The sequence below is a fragment of the Hetaerina americana genome, unplaced genomic scaffold, assembly GCF_022747635.1.
Source record: "Hetaerina americana unplaced genomic scaffold, ioHetAmer1.1.p SCAF_3, whole genome shotgun sequence".
Lineage (NCBI taxonomy): Eukaryota > Metazoa > Arthropoda > Insecta > Odonata > Calopterygidae > Hetaerina > Hetaerina americana.
The window spans coordinates 15664627-15688188 of record NW_027286874.1 but is presented as its reverse complement, the minus strand read 5'-3'; positions in this window follow the sequence as shown (position 1 = coordinate 15688188).

Here is a 23562-nt window from a genome sequence, read left to right as displayed (position 1 = left end):
CCACAGTGATTACTACTTCTACATAATCCTAAAGAGCAATGAATATTTAGAATTCTCTCTTGAGAAAAAAATATCTCAAAAATATTGATGGGCGATTGTTTTGTGAGGGCAGGAGGTTGCTGACCCTTAAGGAGGAGTGGAGTTCTCTTAGTACTCAGGATCACCCAATGGCTCACCAGCTACAAATCTTTCAACCAAAATTTCTTTCTTATTACGTCATCCAGGGAGTATATTCACTCGAAGGAAATTAAACTTACGGGTCTTTCCCATTTTATTCACCTGGATATGTAGGGTCTGTTGCACTTCCCCTTTTCTCACTTCCTGGGCTCCTTCATATTCTCACTCTTCTAAATACCTCAATCTGATATTTCCTCAAGCGATTTTATTTTTACCTTGAGAATATCTTCATCCTTCAAGATAACTGATAAGATCAGTTTTTATTTTCATTTTGAAAAGGAGTAAACAATTTGGGGAGAATATTAAGTAAGTCACATAGAGAAAATAAACTTATGGATTTTTCCTGCTTTGTCCAACTGAAGATTTGGTGTTTGTTGCACTTACACTGCACTCTCTACCCAGGATTCTTGCCATTCTCATTTGTCTGTGTAACTCAATCACATATATCCTCCATGATTTTATTTTTACTTTGAGAATATCTTCATCCTTTGAGACATCAGAGAATAGCAGGTTTTTTTTTAATTTTGGAAAAGGTATAAACAAGCTGAGGAGAATATTAAGTCTGTATGTTCATATGATGGAAATGAAGCTTATGATCCTTTCCCATTCCATCTTCCTGGAGATATGGTGTCATTTGCATTTCCACTTCTTTCACTTCCGGTGATGCTACCTTTTATCATTCTTCTAAATAACTCAGTGATTTTCTTTCTACATTGGGAATATCTTCTTCGCCTTAGACATCTGATAATAGCCGTTTATAGTTTAATTTTAAAAAGAAATAGTCAAACTGGGGAGAATACTAAGTATGTATATTAATATGAAGGACTTAAGATTATGGTTCCTTCCCATTTCATTCACCTGCGCATATGGTTTCAGTTGCACGTCAACTCTTCTCATTTTCTCCTCATCCCCTAAGACATCAGATAACAGTGGTTTTTAGTTTAATTTTAAAAAGGAACAAGGAAGCTGGAGAGAATATAAAGTATGTATATTCATGTGATGAAAATGAAGCCTATGGTTGTTTTCAATTTTGTCGTCTTGAAGATGTGGTGCAATTGCACTTCCACCTCTCTCACTTCCTGAGATCCTTCCTTTTCTCTTTGTTTTTAATAACTCGGTAATATATTCCTTATATGATTTTCTTTATCTTATCTTAGTATCTTCATCCCTTGAGACCTCTGATAATTGCTGTTTTTAGATTAATTTTAAAATGGAATATACAAACTGGGAAGAATACTACCTTGATCAAAAAGTTCAAATTGTTCATGAAGATTTAAAGGGAATATCAACAACAGATGTACCAATTTAACAAAAAAAACAGAACTCAAATCGGAACGATGGGAGCGCCACACGGTGGTTATTCCGGGAACTTTTTGATCAAGGTAGTATACTGATTTTATTCAGTTTAAATCAAGTTTGTCCAAAAATTTTCATTTAGTGCATTTTAAAGGAGGGTAAAAGCACTAATAACACCAAAACTGTAGTATTTGAACTAATTGGATCTTTAGAGAAGTCACCAGCTGTCATTTACAATTCATTAGTTTGATTAGACTTTGAGGCCGCTGACCTGCGTTTTCTGCCAGTATGATATTTCCGCAGAAATCCTAAAAATAGAAGGCTCTTGTTTTCTCAGATTAGGTAGTTACATCGTTTGTTGTTTTTTCAAGAAATCATTCATGTTGTATTTCCCTACACATGAGCTAAAACCGGGGATCGAGATGATGCGGGGGCTAACGTACTGGCTTCCCACCCAGAGGGCGCGGGTTCAAATCCCGGCGGTGTTGAATGTTTTCAGAGATATCTCGATCCCTACTTGAGGTGCTTTGTGGAGGGCACTGCGGCAGCACAGGATTGGGTACGCCGTCCGTCGGATGGGACGTAAAGCTGCGGACCCCTTGGCGCCTTTCGTAAAGAGTATGCTAATGCCAACGCTGGGTTTTTTCTTCATCCTTTCCTGTCCATCCCCTATGGCGCAAATGACCTCAGTTAACGGTCGCCTCCCCTAAAAACTACTACTACTATGAGCTAAAACCTTGACGTGGTGGAAGGGCTTGTATGTTCTTATGAACCCTGGAGCTGAGCTGGTGGGAACAATAATAATTGTCCCTGGTAGGGCAAAGCAACCCATGGCAAATAGGTCAGAGGCTAAGAGCCAGGCGAAAGGTAGTCCAAGTAGCGTCTGTTCTACAGTGAGGTGGCTGCAAAGGCGTCTGACCCCAGTGAGTGTAGACGTCACGTTAAAAATACTATTGAGGAAGGCAGCAGAAAACCACCTTAATACGTCTGTTCCTCATTAAGGCGGCTGCAAAGGTCTGACCCCAATGAGTAATGAAGTCACGTTGAAAATACTATTGAAGAAGGCAGCAGAAAACCACCTTAATGCGTCTGTTCCTCATTGAGGCGGCTGCAAAGGTCTGACCCCAATGAGTGATGAAGTCACGTTGAAAATACTTTAAGGAAGGTAACGGGATACCTCTCTAAAATTCATTCGAAGGATGCCATGACGGGCAATATGCCGACTATTAGTCCTTGTAACTTTGGGACTCGGCCCAATCGGCCATGTGTCGTTCACGGCAGCGGGAGATGCAAGACCTCGGCCGTCGTCGATACACGAGAATCTTGCGAAGCTAAAGATGCAGCAACAACGAAGGGGATCGAACTAGAAATTGTATTTATAGAGATGTATACAGTGTAGGGATGGAAATAATATTGAATAAAAAGGTAAAAAGGAAGCGTGGTTGGCACCGAGAAAGCGGCTAGTGGAATATTATTAGATGGAGTAAAAGCAGAACCAGCGAACTTGGTCATTATTCAGGTCTACATGCCACCATAGGGAGGAAGAAGTCGACAGGGTATGCCATCAGTTAGAGGACATAATCACGGTTACTCCTGGAGGGAAAAATGTGATAGGGATGCGGGGTTAGAAATCGATGAGGGGCGAAGGGAGAGAGGTGAGTGAAGTACGGCACTACGGTTCAGGAACAAGGAATGCCCGCGGAGAGAAAGCAATTGCGTTTAGCAGGAGGCAAGGGATAATACTAACGAATACATGGTTTAGGCACCACAGATGCGTAGGTACGTATAGAAACTGTTCGTGGATTCTGGAAGATATCAGTTTGAATATATCATGGTCAGGTGCATATTTAGGAAGAGAATGATTATTTTCGCAGTTTCTCGGGAGCAAATGCGGACTCTCGCCGTAATTCAGCGATATTTAGTAGTAGACACTGATTCAATATGATAAAACAAGGAAGATGATTTCGGAAATGAAATTTTAGAGCGAAATCGGGAACAAATCACAAAAGGAATGTAGAAAACAGCAAAAGAAACAATGGGAACAGAAAAGAGGGAAAGAACAGCGAAATTATGGATTGCGAGCGAGATGATTAGACGGACAGACGAGAGAAGGAAATGGAAAAATGTAAAAGCAGAGTTAGGTAGAAGGAAGTATGACGTGTTAAATAAAATATCGAGGGGGCTATCTAATAGAGCGGAAGAAGCGCGAAACTACTTAAAGGTTTAAGAAAAGATGGGAGGAAATGTTTTTATGGATACATTCGTAGCATAAATGAAGGAGGAATATTGCCGAATAACTTCGTCAGATCAGTGTTATTCCAAAAACAGAGAAATGCTGCCATGTGTGAGGACTATGGAACAATAAGCTTAATTTTGCATATAGATAAAGCGGTTTTCAAAATCATTAATGGGAGCATGGAGAGCAGGGCGAATGAGTACTTAAGAGATCATCAGTTTGGGTTCAGGAAGGGGAGAGGCACGCATGGTGCCATAGCAGTAATGAGGTATCTAATAGAGAAGAGCATGGATAAAATAAAGATGTATTTGTCTCTTTTATAGTTTTTGAGAAGTCGTTTGATAGACTGAAATGGGTGGAAATAATTAATTTATTGCAGAAGATACATACCGTAGCATGAAGATGGCTAAGAAAATACCGTAGCTTGGAGTCGTAAAAGACCTGAACATGGCCAAGACATTTCTGAAGCGAGTGCCGGATGGGCAGTATTGGGAAAAGGAGTAAAACTAGGTTGTCCATTATCACCGGCACTCTGCAATGTACATATACTCGTGTGTGGAGGCAATGGTTAAAGAGGCATGGGAAGAACTGGAGCTAGGGATGAAAATCGGCGGGGAATCCATAAAATCATTCCGGTGTGTGTGGATGATCGAGCTTAATTTGTCAGTCAGCCAAGGGGTTGCAAACTCTTCGGGTACATTGGAAAATCAGTTAGATAGGTCTTAGATGAGAATAAACGTAAATATGATAATGGTTTAGCGGTTTTCGAGAAACAGAAAGGCTAAGTAAAACGTTAAATTAGGAGCGTAAAAACTAGAGCAGGTGGAACAGTTAACATGCGTCAGAAGTTTTTTGGGCCCAAATGGGCAAATTAGTGTGGACGAATAATTACGTTGTGCAAAGAAGTATTCACAAGGAGGAGAGAATTGATGAGAGGGATATTTACAAAGATTGAAAGAACAAACTCGTTAAAACTATGATATGGAGTGTGGTTTTTTGCGGAAGCAAAACATTGTTGCTGAAGAAGATGGTAAGATAGATTGGAATCATTTGAAATATGGATGTGGAGAAGGATAAGGAAAAGTGAGCTCAAAGGGAAACAACGAGAAAGTGCTAGGGTCGGTGGAAGAGGAGAAGGGATTGTTGGGAGAAATCATAAGCAGGCAGGAAAAATGGATGCAGAGCTTTCTGATTGGAAAAGAAGTGTTGAAGACTGTGATAGTGGGGAGAATTTTAGGCAAACAAGGAAGGGGTAGGAATAGGATAGGCATGGTGGACGGAATGAAGGGGGGAGGAAGGAAGCATTGGAAGTAATGAAGAGGCGTTTACTGTAGTTTTGGATGTCAGGTTGTGTTTTGCTAGGAAAGACAGGGGAGTTGTCGCTGTGCCGCTTGGTGGTTTGTGCCCATCTAAAATCATCCTTAACCGGTAGATTACCGAGAATAATTAAAATAGTGTAATATTTGCATAGCAATGATGAATAGAGCAGTTATTTCTTCCACGTACCATTGTTTAGTTTTTGAGATGAAACAAATCTGTGCTTGCCTACATTTTTGAAATAATTTAGGCTGAAAATGGAGGGGATCGGAATGGTGCGTTGACTAACGTACGGGCTTCCCACCGAGAGGGCCCGGGTTCAAATCCTGGAGACAACAATATTTTTCAGGGGTATCCGGATCCCTACTTGTGGTGGTTTGTGAAGAGCACTTGAGTAGGACGTCCGTCGGATGGGACGTTAAACTTCGGACCCCTTGGTGCCTTCCGAAAAGAGAAGGCTAATGCCGACGCCAGGTTTCTCTCCCATCCATCCCTAATGGCGTAAATTACCTCAGCTGTCGGTCGCCTCCCATAAAAACTACTACTGACAATGGAGCTGATGGAACTTTTTGAGCTTGCCCATTGATTTGACATACTATGCTGTTTTAGGGCTAATTTTTAAAGATGAAATCCGTCTAGTCGATGGGCAGTTTAGACAGCGTCGTGTATTCTTTAACTATGACGGTAAATACTTGTTCCTTGAAAGTGCAGTCCTAAATAATTTCAAAGGATTTTTTGCGTCAAACGAAACCAGAATTTCACTACGTAGAATGACCGGACCCACAATAAATACACCTGTGTTTTATATGCTGTCAAAAAAGGTTTTTCTGTTCTTTACTCCGTATGTTTTCTCTTAGCTAATAATGTGTGTTGTGCTCCGTTACGAGTCATTTCGTGAGATGGTAGACGGGGAAAGTGAGAACTCATTCACGTCGATTCCTGGTTTGTGTATCTTTGACTGTAAACACAGTTTGGAGGTGATGGGTTTTTCGATTTGAGAGGCGAATGCAAATTTTTTAACCGTGACTTTAGCGCAGTTATCAGTAGAACTTTTAACGTGCGTGACCAAGTTGTTGAATTAATTGTTGTGGCCTTTGATTATGCCGTTCTGCAAAACGAATTTAATGCGTTTCAAGCGATCTGATTGGTCGAGGATAGCTGCCGTGTTTTCCCCTTCGAACTTCAGGTAAAGGCTGTTTTTTTATGTTTCTGTCTAGTTAATTGATCAATGTTTTTATTTTTCCGTTTGCGTGTTATGTTTGCGCTGTCATACGCTAATTAATTTTTCATTGCTACTCCAGCATTATCTTGTAATCATAAAACTAGGATATTTGTAAATCGAGTTAGACTTTGTTCTTTCTGGATCATGAAGTCGGAACTTAGACACGTACATTTCATAATTGAATTGAAAATTAACTGAGAATCCATGGGTTTGTGTTAAGGAATCAATGAAAACCCAGTTGTGTGCTACTGATGGACTGCCATTACAAAATTGAATGAATGAATATTAATTTTCACGTCAAGGAGGCCATTACGGAATCCTGATTATTTTTTGAGAGAATAAAATATATTCATGATTATGGTACACATAAATAGATAATGCATCCGCCATTCGGAAAGTTTGCTTTGTCATAGAAGATGTTGGATGAAACAAATATTCGGTGTCTATTGGAGATAATTGTAAGGAAGGACTAAAATCAAGATCGAGAATGTGGAGGATGTCACCCGTATGTGAACATCGCCACGATAAGATAGCGAATGGGACAGGGAAAGTACGAGTAGGTTGGGAGTACTCCCAGACACGATGAAGACTGGCCAGACGAAAAAAAATGTAGAGGTAAAGGACTCAATAGTTGAAAACCAAGGAATATTATTTTAAGAACAAAATATTTCCTCAGGTAGATCTTCCTCGCTCTTTCATTCAGCAAGAAAAGTGGGCTCAATAATGGGGAGATATCAATAGAAGCACTCCTCATTCCTTCGCTCAGTGCGCGATTACCACAAAACATAGGGTTTCATGCCTCAATGCCATCGATAAAAAGGCCTTATTTTCCACTGCTTTTTATTTTTATGGATATTTTATTATTCACCACAGTGACTTGATTGAGATGTTGAAGTCATTGCACATGGGAGAAAAACAGAATAGTGCCAACTTACCCTTTCCGAGCTACATCGGAGAAGAAGATACACTCGGAACATTCCGGGGGACTGGGAATTTACCAAATTGACTACATCCTTGTCAGGATGAGAAACAAAAGTTAAGTGAAGTAAGGGCTTATCCGGCGCCGGTTTAAATAACATTCACAACCTGATGGCCATGGGCAGCGACACAAGAAGATGAAGAGAGTAACCCAAATACTCAAACGAAACACAAAGATGCTGGACGAAAAGTAAGCAGAAGAATAGTTCCTTTCGGTCATCGAGAGAAAAATAGATGGAATGAGTGAAACTAGCATAGAAGGACGACGACAAAAATAAATAGTATCATGACAGAAGTAGATGAGAAAGTCGGCGAAATTTTAGTGCCCATGGGTGGCAGCCCAAATAAGAAACATCATAAAGGCAAATTAAGAAAATTAAAGAACTTAAGATATGAAACTGAGGTAGCCCTCTTTAGGAGGTTGCGGAACCAATTATCACGAAAATGTAAGAATTACAAGGAAGATGCTGCTGCGAAGAATATCAATGACAACACAAAGAAGAGAAACAGCGAAACTGCTCATAAGTTGATGAAGAGACAATGGGGAGAAAGAACAAAAAAGTCCCACAACGATCGAGATTCTAATGGAAAGATACTAATAGACAATGAAAACATTAAGAAGAGATGGAAGGAATGCAATGAAGAAATCTGCCAATGGCACAAGCCACTTAAAAATGACTTCATTAAAGAACAAACCATAATAGTAGAAAACAAGGCCCGGAGAAACTGAGAAGTGAATTCAAACAGACAGACCCGTGACAGACAAGGCACCAGGAGTTGCAAATCAAACAGGGATATAATAAAGACACTCGGGGTCAAAGTGAAGGATGCTCTCTTTGGGATAATCAAAAATAGCTATGAGAGTGGCAAAATTCCAGAAGACTTTGAGAAGAGTGTGGTGTTTGCAATATCGAAGAAAGAGCTGAATTCGAAGAACACAGAGCATCGAGCCTGATGTCTCACGCGTGAAAAATGCAAGGTTTGTCCCAAAGGTAGTAGGACTTATTTTTTCATAGATGTATGGACGGACGGCGGTTTCTCTGGCTGGTTTCGAGAGAGGGGAGTCTCAGGAAAGACTGGAGACCGGTGGCAGTTGGCTCCCAGCCTTTGCGGAGAGCGGATCGCTCGTTTGCGAAACCTCTGTAACGTGATCTCGTTACGCGCTCCGTTATTAACCGGTAGTCAAATTTTGCGTGAAACTGGACAAAACCGGGTAAGAGACTCATGACATGCTCAAGGCAGCTTATGGTGATGACGACATGGGTAGATTGGGTGTTTTTGAGCGGCGCAAGTTGTTACGGGAGAGTAGAGAAGATGGTGAAGACGCCGAACGTTCAGGACACCCTTCGACCACAAGACTGACAAATATTTTGCAAGAGTGAAGGCTTTGTTGGACAGGGATCGTAATTTAGTGTTCGCATGGATTCTGATGAACTTGGCATCCCTAAAAGTGATGTGCATCGACTTGTGACCGAAAACATGGGCATGAGAAAGGTGTGTGCGAAGTTAGTACCGCGATTGCTCTTGGACGAACAAAAAGAAACTCGCCCGTGGATCTGCCAAGAGCTTCTCAATCATTTGAGTGAGGATCCAAACTTTTAGAAAATATCGATACTTCTTGCTCATCCACCGTCTCAAATCTGTGCTGAAAGGACGTTACCACGGCTCGGTAGAAGCGTTGCAACAGGATGAGTGACGAGGGAGCTTAGCAGCGTTCCGAGTTCCGCCTTTCAGGAGGCTTACGAGGCGTGGAAAACCCGCTGGCAGCGTTGTATGGACGCACAAGGGTGCTACCACGAAGACTTTTGAGTGAATGTACCAATTCTGGCTCTAAATATTTTTTAATCGACTCAGCCCTACTACGTTTGGGACATACCTCGTACTTGCTCTGGTAATAAGCCGAAGAATAAAAGGCAGATCACAAACAGCTTTATGGACACGGATCACGACATGCCGAGAAACTAGGGAGGTAATACTCAGCTTGAGGGCACTAGCCGAAAAATATGACACACGTAAACAAGTCATTTTATGTCCTCTTCGTGGACTCGGAGAAGGCCTTCGACAACATCAAATGGAGTAAGATGCTAACGATACTAGAAGCGCTTAGAATCGACTAGCAAGGATAGAGGAATAATCCATCATCTCGACAAGAATCTGGTAACAGCCACGAAAATGAAAAGCCTCGTAAGGCAAATAGAAGTCAAAATAAACAAAGGAGTTAGACTAGGATGCAACCTCTAGTCAACACCATTCAACCGATACCTATAGAAGAGGCCATGATAAAAGCTCAATAATTGGGCATTAAAGGAGTCAAGGTGATTTGTGAATAAATTGGCATGCTCCGGTGCGAAAATGACGTTTCAGTGGTTACATAAACGTGAGAGGACCTGAAAGGAACGCTGCTTCCATATACCAAGTATTACGTGAATATGAGAATAAGCGAGTAGAAAACTGAAATCCTAATGTGTGTAAGAAAGAAGCCGACGGATATTATGATTCCAGGAGTGAAATTAGAGAAATTGGAATCCTTCATCTACCAGCAGCAATATAAATGCGGTAGCAGTATATCTTGGGTCGGAGGAAGTTAGACCGACATCAATCGATGAATAGCTCAAGCTAAGAAGGCGTTCATGAAGAAGAGGCAACCACTTCGTTCAAATCACATGAGGTTGCAAACAAGAAAGCAGTTCGTCCAGACGTTCGATTGGAGCGTGACACCTGACGGATCTAAAACATAGAATAGTGGAACAGCGAAGAATAGAATAGAAGCCTTTGAAAAAAGGTGCTGGAGGAGGATGCAGAAGATTAAATGGACAGACGAAGTGAGGAACAGGCAAGCACTTGAATACAGAAGAGCGGAAGAGGAAAGGACAATATGGAGAACTCAATGGAAAGGAAGAACGATATGGATTGGATGAATTTGAGGCGCGAAGAATTACGTAGTTATAAATATCTAGGAAGGGAAAACTGAAGGGAAGATCTCTCAATGAAGACCAAGACTCAAGTAAATAGGAAAAATTAATAAAAGAAAGAAGCTATCAGGGGTTGAAGGAATTATCACTGAATAAGGAAGAATGGACGGTCGTTGTAAACGAATGTTAGGATGGAAATACTGGGGTTTGTCAGTGGAATAACGAAATTCTCGAAGGAAAGGATGACGGTCTCAAGGTGAAGGGAGAAAAGAAAAAGAGGTATGGAGTGAGATTTTGCGTGGAAGAAAAGTGTAGTCTGAGGAAGCGCGCGCTTGGATTAAGGATAAAAAAGCGGAGGGGGGTGTCGGAGAAGAAGGAAGGGGGAGGTTGGGGGGTACTGCCATCTGGCGGAGATCGTTGGAAATCATCCGGCTCTCGCGGGAGAGAGAAAGAGTGAGTTCCCTCCCTCCGAATGCGGGCGAGGGGTGTGGGCGGGCGAAGCATTCAACCACCACCAACACCGCCAGAGGGAAAGAAATAGAGGGGAGGGGTGAGGCGCGTGGTGTGCCGTACCTGTGCGCGCCGGCCGACCGCCGGCTGGAAGAGGGGGGGAGGGAGGGTGCAGGAGGGGAGGGAAGGTACGGCGTGTGCGATCGCAACGTTGTACGAGTTTGAGGGATTCGGAAAGGTGGGGGGGGGGACGAGGAGAGGAAAGGAGAGGAGGGGGTGTAACCCTACTACGCCCAACACCCACCCCCTCCGGAGCTCTCACGCCGTCGCCGGCCGGAGGGCCTCTCCCTCTCTCTCTCTCTCCTCTCTCTCTTCCAACGTGGTGTCGACCGCCGCCTTCCTACTCCAGTCACTCAGTGCGCCGACCGCCCTCACCAGCGACAGTCGCGGCCGCGCGTGTACGGTGCGAGTGTGTGTCACGGTTCGGGGGGCGTGATCGAGGCGGGGTGACGGGACACGGACACCCCGGAGGATGCGTGCGATTCGACCGCGCTTGACAACTGCCCTCACCTCACCCTTCGCCCTCCCACTCGGGCTTGACCCCCCGCGGTGAATCCCCGAGGAGTTCCGCTTTTCGATAATCGCCTCAATCAGTCGTCGCTCGCGTATTTTTCCTGTTTTATTTCAAGTTAAAAACTTTTTGTACTTTCCACCGAACTGACGGGTGAGGACGGAAGGCATCGCGGTTTGTTAGTGTTTACCTTTCCCCGGATCTCGCATCATTCTGCCCTTTAGACCGCGGGCTAGGTCGATGCTGAAGTGTGTCATTCGAATGTGTTCGTCGAATTCGACTGTCAACTCTATCCAGTAACTAGTATACTTTTTTGCGTCCGGACAACATTCGAACGAAGAAGAAATATGGTGGCCTTTTGAACCCATGTAGGTCAGTGTTGATCGCCTTGTTTTCTTCCGTGATCCGAATATTTTTGTGTGCAGACGTGAACAATTGTGTGTGGTATGAAAGAGAAAGCAATGTGTCGTGCGTGAACATTTCGACGGGGCTTTTAGTGTGCACATCTTTCAGCCCTCCTTCTCTTCATGTCTTCCACGTGCAATGCTCTTCGGAAAGTTCTGCCGGAGCGCTAGAGCTGACCGGAAGCTAGAAGCTCGTTTGGCGCGAGAAGAAGGCGGTTGAGACCAGGGGGATTATCCGCGGTGCGTGCTTGTGGCGACTGCTGGGATTAAAAAAAGAGTGCTCGCCGGGCGAAGGATACTAGAGAGTAGTCGGGACGCACGTGTTACCACGGATTTGTGGATTCATTTGTACAGTGCGGGGGGGGAGAGAGGGAGGATGGGAGTTCTTAACGGGTAGGGGGGAGGCGTTGAGAGGGGAGACGGAGTGGAGGCGTAAGTAAACTTTCGGGGAAACTGAGAGGATAGTCAAAATTAACGCCTTCCCTCACGACATCCCGAAAATATTTCTCCAGCATCATGGAGAAAAAAGAATAAATTTAGATTTTTTCTCCTACTCACCTCTTTCGGATGGTAAACTGTACGTGTTTTCACTTCTGAGTTGATTCATTAAGGGAAATTTTGAAATAAAACTTTGGCCTCTCTTTGAAAGATATCTGCCGACGTCTTTCATTTTTTTGGCTCGATTCTTGTACGGGTCCACGATTACATGCGCTCAGTGTATTTGTGTCTACCAGTGTCTCTTCGTTGTGGTTGTGTGCCTTGGTTGTGAGTAATTTTCCGGCACTCTTTCATAGCTAATTTCCAATTATTCTTCCCCCGAAAGAGATAACTCCCATCGTTTACCCTCCACCGTCTGACTCTGTGCGATTTGCAAAAGGAGACGAAAAGGAGGAGGTGGGGGTTCGGAAGGGTCCGATCTCCACGCACTCCTGCGCGTAGCTTCCCCGGTCCACCCATTCATTCATTCGCCTTATCCTCCTCCCCTCATCCGGCAAAGCCTTCCTCCGCACGGCCCCTCTTCATCGGAACCCTTCCTACTTTCTCATTCCTCCTCCGTCTGCTTTCGACTCATCCAGTTCTTCAACCCCTAATTCATTTCTCCTTTCCTCGTTTTTTCCCCTCCAGCATCGATCAGCCCTCACGGGAAGTAAATAAAAAGGGCACGCCCTCCCCTTCCGGACACTGCTCACGTGAATCCTTGACAACCTTTTTTGGCGGGAAGGAAGGGAGTCGACCGAAAGGCGAACGCGTGCCCCAGTTTACTCACACATCTTCCTTCCGCTCGCTGCGGGCCCTCGCGTCCTTCTCCGAGGCCCATCGACGCCCACCCCCACCATTCCACACCCTTCTTCGCAATTCGATCCTCTCTTCAATTTGCGATTTGGTTCGTTTTCTTACACCTGAATTCCTCGCCAAGCGTTTACCTAGCATCGACATAGTCTCCTGTTGATATTCTTTTGGCTGCTGGGAGAGGTCGAGTCGAGAGAGCGCGGGCAGAAACACCGTCGCTCTCCATTAAAGGAAAAGTAAATAAAATATTCGCCGACGCTGACTGCGTCTCCGTACATCGTCCTCACAGGCGAGCACCTTGTCCTTCCTCATTCCTCTCGCAACACTACGTTGGAAAATGAGGCGGCAAGGTGAGACAGATTGACTGTTCACCCCTTGACCACCCCGTGGAAAAAAACGAGAGAAGGTGGGAATTCCTCTCCCACAAATTTTCACGGTCGTTCGCCTTGGAGACCCGTCGGGACGTGATATAGGTGTCCCCCAGCGCGGTGAGGATAAGCGGATTCCCCAACCCACCCACAATCACGATCAGCCTCTCTAAAGCCTCCAGCCTCTTTCTTTGCGGTTAATGCCTTGGCCATTTATCGCCTTCCTTCGAACTTCTTAAGTTCCACACTCCTTGGCCCACTCATCCCCGAGAATCCCGCGATAGCCGCATTACAAGACCTCGTTTTCCTTCCCCCTTACCACAGAAGCAAGAAGACATATGCTTCCCTTTCGTTATTACGATTGGGGGATGTTTTAAAGTGCAAATGAGCCTACCGAAAATTTTCCTACCTATTTGTCTTCACCATTCTCTTCCTTTATTCTTCCTTTCTCTTCCTCGACTATCCTTGTTCACTCCTCCGTCACCTTCCGTTTCGTGCTCTAAACTTTTCCGGCTAGTATCCCCACTCGACCCGAAATCTCGTTCTTAATATTCCCCCTCCTCCTCCTGTCTTCTTAAAACCTTTCCCAATTCCTGTGAAGGCGGGTCCTTTTCGTCTTAACGTTTGAGGGCCGCTCCTTCCTCGATCTCTCACCCTCTGCCACTTCCACAGCCGTCCAGACACAAACCCCTTCACCTTCACCCTCGCCCTCAAAACCAGTCCTAGTTATCCCATCCTCCCTTCCCGAATGTAGTGAAGTAAAACTCTCGCCGTCACTCATTCATCCTTTTCTCCCATCGTTTCCCACGCGGACTCGCCGAGTGCGTCCCCGCTCCCTCTCTTCCTCTCGAGAGAAGGACACCCGGGACGCATTCCGAGGAGCCTATCTCCTCGTCATTCCCCTGCGGGTCCTCTCCCAGCCTCTCTCGCAAGGTGAAAATAAAAATAAATCAAGCGGAGGCCGCCGCCTTGTGTGTGTGGACACAATTCTCATAACAGCGTGGAAACACCGTCTCCTCTTCCGTGTTTTCCTCCGGGTAGGGCCCAAAATATCTCCCGTTGCTCAGAGAAGAAGGCGAGGGCTTGGTTCCGAAGGATGTTGGTTCCGAGTTTTTGTCCTCCTTCCATTCAACACCCCGACTTCGACTGTTACGAGTGCATAGCGCTTACTTCCCGAAGTCGGCGTTTCTCCCCACGGGAGCACCAACTAACTGCCTGCCCGGTGAAAGAACCCGACGCTCCACCATCGGTTGTGCTGTGCTCTCGGTGTCCTGCTGTCGGAGTTTTTGTGGCAACCGAGAGAAACGATATTCATGAGGAGGCTGACTCCATCCGATTCAACAACTTTTTCGGCTCCCATAAGTTACCACGGGTTTAACAGTCAAAGCTGCCTGTTGTATCCATCCAATAGAAATGAAGGAAAAACAGATTTCAGTCGACTCGAGTCCCGCGGGTCATTGAACAAAAAGTCTAGTATTCAGACATCCTTCTTAGACCCTTGCATGCAAATTGGTGGAAGAGATCATGTAAGTTTGTTCACTTACAGCAGGCAAACGTGAAGGTGCCTAGTGAAAGTTAAGTGTAACCAACGAATTTCCTTTTTAACGGTTGGAAATCGAGAAAGATTAAAGCTGACGGTGTAGGAAGAAGCTCAGAAACCTTCTCCCTGAGAGATAATTAATTGCCGAGTGGCGTCGTCCACACCGCCCCCTCCCCCCAGTGCCTCGTGTTGGCCCCTGACCCGGTTTCCCTAGGGATTGAGCGATCCTTGACGAGGAAGAGAAAAGGGTTTTGTTATCGTGGGCACATTCTTACGCATACGGATTCGAACTGACAAGAAAAGGTGTTGAGCGGGGCGCGGAGTTTCACAAATATCCCATTCATTTCTTTTCACCCTTCCTCGAGTGGGGATTTGGCGTGTGCGCGACCCAGGCCACGACGGTTTGCCGTTGACGTCACGCGCAAAAGCGTCGATTATAATTTATCATACCGAAGAGGGTGGGTTTCCACTCCTCCTCCTCCCCACCCTACTCACTCTTGTCGGCGGATGGCTGATTTTTTCCCCTCAGGATCCGGCAGGTGTTTAAGAGTGCGCGTGTGTGTGTGATTGTGCGTGCTACCTGCCACCTTGTCCCACCCTCCCGGTGGGCGCAGATCGCCGGTGTCGACGTCCCCGGTTCGTCACGTGCCCACGACCCCTTGTGCTTATGGATTTGGGCGGAAGGAGTGGAGCCTAGGAGAGGGGGAAGCAATCTTTTTATCTAACCAAAGATAAATTGAAGGAAGATCGAGGCCGAAGGATAGACGGTAAGGATTTTTTCCTTTTTCGCAAATGTTCAAAGAGCGGTCATTTCGCGTTTAACTCCTTTAGTTTCTTAAATCCTATTTATATTAAGTTTCTATCGACACTGGGGTCGGACTTAGCGATGCACAACTTGCAAGTAATTGGCTCACACAGAAACTCTATGGTCATTTATTCTTCAGCCAGTTCTTCCTATTCTTAACTGTCAACGAAATGCTTCTGGCTGTGAAGAAATGAATTTGTTTACTGTATGAGAAGGCCGCATAAGGAAGTTAAGTTTCAGGTCAGTGTGTATTTATAAAGTTATTATCTGAGAGCTGTACGCTTAAAATAGTAATCTGCTGCTCAAAGGATGGCTGAGATTATTTTATGAAATTATTCTTTACTATATCCTTCTACTAGCATATCACTCGAGATCCATATCCATCCTATATATATATATATATATATATATATATATATATATATATATATATATATATATATATAGGATGGATATGGATCTGGAGCAAAGGCATTAGAAAGGCAAAGCACTCGATGCTTCAAAACTAATTTAGATCAGAAATAACATTTTTTTCATTTGTACCTGCTCAATTTTTCCAGTACCAGTTAGAAATATGTATGTGTATATATATATCGTATATATACACATACATATTTCTAACTGGTACTGGAAAAATTGAGCAGGTACAAATGAAAAAAATGTTATTTCTGATCTAAATTAGTTTTGAAGCATCGAGTGCTTTGCCTTTCTAATGCCTTTGCTTCTTTGCCAGCTAGCATGATGCATGCGAATATTAGGATCAGTAGGATACTCCAAATCGCACGTGAAATAGCCGTTATGTTTTTAGTTGGAAGCATTAGCCCGCGAAGGGCATGCAGAAAACGCTAGTTTATGTTCATTATGAATTAAATTACTGTAACAAATTACTAATTGTTATCACCGATTAGGTTAACGAGCGAGCATGAGTTCTCGGGCGGGTGTGCTGCCCAAGTATCGATTTTAAATCGAGGTACTAGATAGTTAGAAGCAGAACTTGGAGAACGCAGTGCAAATTATTTAGCTTTAAAGGTTTTCCCCATCCGGTTGGGCTTAGATCTTCATTATGTACTATATTTAAATATAATGAGAATCTTCATAATTTGTCCAAGTGTTCGACTATTGGCTGTTATTCCAGTCATGAGGACGTAGATCGTATGACCAGGAGAGCAGATTGTGGCCAAATGTTCGGTCGTGACGCGGTTCTATTTCGCCTAGGGGACGGTACGTGACAGAAGGTGTCTAGACGCTGTGCCTTTGGGATAGAAGAATGTGAAAAGGAGGTGATCATTCAGGATCGCGTAGTTTCCACTCATTACCCTAGCCGTAGACCGCGCAGTAATAATACAATAGTAATTGATTGAAATCAAGTTAATTCGATCTTTTTCGATTGTCTTTGACTTTTAAAAATTCCAATGACCATAGTTCCATCGAATTTTGGATGAAAAAAAAATGGGGTTGAGGGTTATTAGGCCGGAAAGTAAAGCACTCAAAGAATACAGGCAACCAAACGGAGTCTCTCTTGCGGAAGGATTTTCGGCCAAAAAATAAGTCGGGCTTGGAACGTCGATAACAATTGGGTGGCCGGGGGTGAATTTCACTCTCGATATTGGGTCAAGGGCGTGGATGTTTGGTAGTCGCTTACCATTTGTGGTACGGTTAACTTAAAGGAAAAGATTGGAACACAAGCAAAACGGGACATTATGAAAGTTATTTTTCGATTTAATTTATCCAACCGAATTTTCTTGCATGCAAGAAAATTCTCTTGTTGTATATAAATATATATATATATATATGCACACACATACATATATATATATATATATAATATAGAAACACAAAAAAAGAGAACACTCACACGTATTTTCTTGATATTTCGGAAACAATCCGTCTTCAGAGGAAGACGGATTGTTTCCGTCGAAATATCAAGAAAATACGTGTGAGTGTTCTCTTTTTTTGTGTTTCTATATTATGTGTTACTGTCTATATATATATATACTATATATATACATATACATATATATATATAAATATATATATATATATATATATATATATATATATATATATATATATATATATATATATATATATATATATGTATGTATGTATATCTTCGGCGATGCAAAAATGTGTATTAACACATACATAGATTTTTAAAACATAGAAACAAAAGAAAGGACACTCACGGATGTAGTTTTGACGTTTAGACGATGACGGTCATGCCGTACAACGGTATGTATATAGTATATATGTATATTATATATATATATATATATATATATATATATATATATATATATATATATATACTATATACCGTATATTTTCGGCCTAAGACGTAATTTCCCTTTTAGGTCTGTCAATTGGCAAAGGTTAGTTTAATTTACAGTTAAAAAAACAATTAATCTTGTTTGCGGATACAGCTTATTTTGAGTAGATATTAAATTTATTAGTCCTTTGTTGAATTAAAATTTTCATTTCAAAAGTATGATTGTGTCGTGACTAATCCATGGAAAAGTGGTCTCTCTTTTGACTGCTTGTCTCATTTTTCTCTTGGAATGTGTAATCTCTCATGATATTTAAATGTGAGGATTTTTGATTGTGTTGGAAACGTATTTAATCATCCCAAGGGAAATACCTTCCTGTTTCTTTGTCATCCAAGTTATTCCAAAGACGCCCGAGAATTTTCGAAATCTCGACGGATTTTCGTCTTCCGTTTTCTTTTGAATTCCCTCTGTTACGTCGACGACGTTTCCTTGAAGGCATTCTCATCGATGTCCTCTGCACCACGGCTCAGAGAGGTGCAATGCCGATCGAGGAGTTGGCACCCTCTCCACCCAGCCACATGCGTGGATGGTGGTGTGGTCTCTCCACTCGGCGACAGGATCCATAAAACACTCCCTGGGGGTGTGCCTTCTCGCCCGTCGATTATACATCGTTTTTTCGGTGGCTTATCGCTATGTTTCCCATCAGTGGTTTTGTGTGTTTAGCTGTCTATATATTTTTTCGTTTCCGTCGAAGGAAAATAGCGGGTAATTGATGGGAAAGATCAAAAGAGCAAATTAAAAAAAAATGCACATATATTTGAGTGATCGAGAATATGAAATCCATCATTCTGGAAATACCCTGTAATGTGAGACCCACGCGCATATTTTTTTGCGTAAACTTTCATAATACAACCTTGAGGCCACGAGATTATTTGAGCTTTGGAAGGAGGTTTTTAAGTTGACTGATTACTTTTCAGTACGGGTTCGTCGACCCATGGCACGTGTGCCAATGATTGGCTCGCTGGCCTTTACATTAGGTTTATACAATGCATTCGAGAAGAAATTTCCGTTATTTAGGTGGTAAAAATGGTTTTAATCAATAGCATTCTATTCCCAATTATTCATTATCTTATAACGTTAATTTGTTCGCTTGAAATTCCTTCCAGTTCTTCTATAAATTGAAAAGGAGCATTTTGCAGGTAAAAGTTAAATTTTAAGTGCAAAGTATTATGTCCAAGTTGACTCTAGCGGTTGAATTGGTTTGACGATCCGTTATATGAGTCATAATTATAATTTAATGCACGTTTCTTCACAAACGTATGGCGTATTTGTGTCTGTATGTGCAATGCGACTGCTTGGATCTGAACTCATTCCGATCGTTTTATTTTCCGTATTACAACAAATAATCATCTCGTATTTTGAAATCTTAGTTATTACACTATTTCCAAGCAATTTACTCTTTCAATTTTTCAATTCAACCATGGAATTTTCTCAAGCAATCTTTGCATTTTTAAGAATATTTTTAGCAGAATTAATATTAATATGTCGGGGTCTGATACTTTGTTACATATTCGTTCTCAAAGATATTTTCCGGTGACAATCAACCGGTTATTTTCTATGTAATTAATGAATTGTGTTTGCCATTATGGAGGTGTAATAGTTGACCGGAAAACGCCGATTCATAATTTAAGTAACTAATAACTAAGTAAGTGCCTAATACTTTTGTTGAACATATTCGAGGCAAAGTTTTAGAGCTTTCGAATGAATGGTGCAATAGGTGAAAATCGCCGTCGGTTAGGTTTTCCTATCGTAATAATCTCCGGAAAAGATCGTTGGCCCAGTGCACTACTTACGGGGCTCGAGGTTTCCTTCTCGGCGGGACCGGCGCGCGGCGTATCGCCTGTCATCTCTCCTTTAAATCTTGATTCTGCGGAAACACATAGTTTTGTTGAAGTGCTAATTATGAGCATGTGCGATTAGTAGCAAATTTTTCGTACATTCGAGACGTAAAATTGCTATTAAATACCCTTGTTATGCTTTTTAAGCAACTCAAGGTGCCTATCTCCTCGTATCAATCTACACATTAAATAGAGCGCAGACTCATGAAATAAGACTCCGATTAGAATCGGGAGAAATTTTCCGAAAACCTAGTTTTGTTAACGAGAATCGTATTTATATGGCGGGGAAAAGCATCAATTGAAATGAAAGCTCATACTCGTTTTTTTCACACAGTACATCGATAAATTACAGTCCTGATTTAATTTCAACATGAATCATTCGAAAACATTTCTCCGGGTGCATTGAATCGTATTAGATTTATCTAAATGCAACAAAGTTGGCTCTTTGAAAACCGGAAAACCGTGTGGAGTTTGCTGAACGAATAGGTAAGATAAATTATCAAGTGCTACGAGGGTCATGCTTGGATGTTGCAGCAAGTATTACATTGAAGAGCACCACATAGTATCACATAGCGCACCATCATACGCGTGAGTGGAATTCGAACCTGCGATCTTTGGATGAACGAATTGAAGAGACGACCAGGTCGTGGCGTGGACTGGCGGAAATTGAGAGGTATGAGAAGGGGGAAAATACGACAAAGATTGTGAAGAATATTGAATTTCCCCCACTCTCCCCAATTTTTGAATTTTCCCCAAACAATGGATAAACACGACAGAGGAGAATTACTCACCGTAGTACGTCATAATCACTAAAATTTAGTAAAAACTCTTTAAGGATTGAGGTTAAGAATAATGCGTAGAATAATAAGAATGAGAGCAATATAAAATGATAAACTGGGAACAAGTGATATGAGAATAGTATTGTGATTTGATTATTCATATTTAGCCAGTACGTTTTTCAGTCTGAATAAACGTAATCAATTTATTTTTTTTTTTCACGGCTAGCTCCTTTATAACATTTTGTGATCCACCAAAGTGATACCATGCCCGTATTTATCGTGAAGGAAGAGGAAATATGAAAAAAGAACTTTTTTGCGTTTCCGTTGTCAAGAAGTATTGCATAATCTCATTGGCTTCACAGACGCGCACTTAATATACACCCTTGATCGCATTTAGAAGTCGGAACTTTACTTGATGGAATGGTGAAAACGGGGTACTACGAATGAAAGAAAAATACTTAGTATTCTTCTATCATTCGAAAAATAATTTTCACGTAGTCAAGCCTGATACCATCGAGTTTAGCACGGTGTTAGTTCCTATATGTATCTCGGCATAGAATACGGACTGACGTGAATGTTCAGAAACCAATTTATAATTTGAAGGCCCCTTCAAAAGCAGGAAATATTATCTCCTCTAGTTTCTTCTTCTCATGTAATTTGATCATCACTAAGGGATTGCAATTGCATGAAACTCTTTCACAGTTTGCAATAGGTTTGCACGCTTTCTTGTCTCCAGTCCAGGTCATACTTTTTTGGTGGTACCTAGCTCAAGGCCCTTGTTTCGAAAACTCTCCCCTATCGCCAGATCTCACTTTTTCGTGTAAAGTCGTGCTCTTAGACTAATCAAAATATAAAAAAAAGAATTCATAGCATTTTTGACGTAATGCTTATCAATTTAAATCCAGCCTTTTTTACTGTGAGATTCAAAGAATACGCTATTGACTGGATATACTTTCTATCATATTTCAAATCTTATCTTTTGCATAATCTACTCTCCTATTTCTTACTTACATGAGCAGTACCAAGCACAAAACAAATGATTATTCGCGCACTTGAAAATAGCGGATGTCATTCTGCTAAAAACAAACAGACCAAACGGCCTTCAACTTTTTAGTTGGGGTTTCGTAGCTAAAGTTAGAGAATTTAAATGTTAGGTTTAAATCCATTTTTTTAAAATTGGTATCGTGTACTCATGAATGCTCAGTCATCTTATGTTGAGGGCATAATCATCTAAAATCATGCTCTGGACTCCCATCCATCTAAATAACCAAGATTGCACTATTTTCTGTAACAGAAATATGAGCGATTAAATATTGGTAGTTATATTTGGTGGGCCAAATGGAAAGCGGTGTGATTGTGGAAATCACTCGGCACTCTGCATCCGTCCAAAACCTGTCTTAAATAATAAACCACCCAAGTTGACTAAATAAGGAATATGTTATGGAAAACAATAAACTAATTTAGCAAAAATTGAATAATCGTTAAATAAGAATCACTTATAAACATATGCAAACCTTAGTTTGTCAGCTGACTGCATTGAAGAGTCATAACGATATTTATGAGATTAGAAAAAGGCTAATAAAACAAAAGTTATGTGGTTTTCGAGAAAGGGAAAGGCTAAATTAAATAATAATATAGGAAATGAAAGATCTGGTGCTTTCCCGGCGTATTAGTTGGGTGAATTCTTCTCGGGTCTTCCACCGGGTCAATGGCTCCATAGCTGCCGACGTTTCGATTCCCGACTCGGTCATCGTCATCAGGGCTGATTGCCGTAAACTTTTTGGCGGAACGGCAATCAGCCCTAATGACGATGACCGAGTCGGGAATCGAAACGTCGGCAGCTATGGAGCCATTGACCCGGTGGAAGACCCGAGAAGAATTCACCCAATAGTATAGGAGTTATAAAACTAAAGCAGGTGGAACAGTTGAAAGTGTTCTGGAGCAAAATGGTCAAAGTAGGAGGGACATACGTGCATTAAGAAGCATGTTAGGCAAAGAGGCTTTCGCTAGAAGGAGGGAATTAATGGCTGGGACGTTGAGTAAGGATATTTAGAAAAGGCTTGTTAAAACTTTGTGCAGCGGCGCGGAAACATGGTAATTGCAGTAGGATGATGAGCGTAGATGGGAGGCTGCTGAAATATGGGTGTGGAGGAGGATGGTGAAGTTGAAGTGGCCAGAAAGGAAAACAAATGAGGAGGTGCGAGGTATGGTGGGCGAGGAGAGGGGTTTGTTTGGAGAAATCCTATGGAGGCAGGAAAAATGGATGAAGGGCGTTTGGATTTGGAATGGGAAGTTGAAGGCTGGTAGAGGGGAGAACGTTTGGGAAAACGAGGAAGAGGTGTGAATACGACTCTTATAATAGGGGTGTTGGACGGAAATAAGGGAGGAAGCAATGACGATACACGGAATTAAAGAGGAGCTTATTGTAATGTTGAATGTAAGGTTGTATTTTATGAGAAGAGCCAAGGGAATGTATCGGTTTACCTTTTGGTGGTTTGTGTCCATCCAAAACCTACCTTAAACCGTAGAATATCAAGTAATGATACATAATATTTTTCATTTATACAGTGGAAGCATTCTCATTAAATTTTTAGAATTGGCATATCATTTTTTTAATTTAAAAAAATCTAGGTTTTAACCTCTCTTTTCTTATTCCCAAGTGGTTCCTTATCGATTGGTCATGATCAGTTTGGCAACCTCGGTTTTAGAGTACTCTTATATTTTATACGAAGCATTCTGGATACTTTAACAGTTATTTATTTTCTAGTGAGCGGCAGGATGTCGTTACTACTGTTCGAGGGCGATTCATTTGCAAACTCGTTCACTATCATTGCTATTCAAATTATCATTCTGAGAAAATATTTTTTCATTGAATTCGCGCTTTTTTTTGCCCGTTATTACCATCAAAACATTTACGGTATGATCGCAGGCGCTACCAAATTGATAATTAGAATGATAATTGATTTTCAATTATACATTTCTTTGGCGTGTTTTCGGTTCAAATCGTTTTCATATGCAACCAGAATTCCAATAACGGAAAAATTGTTTTAAT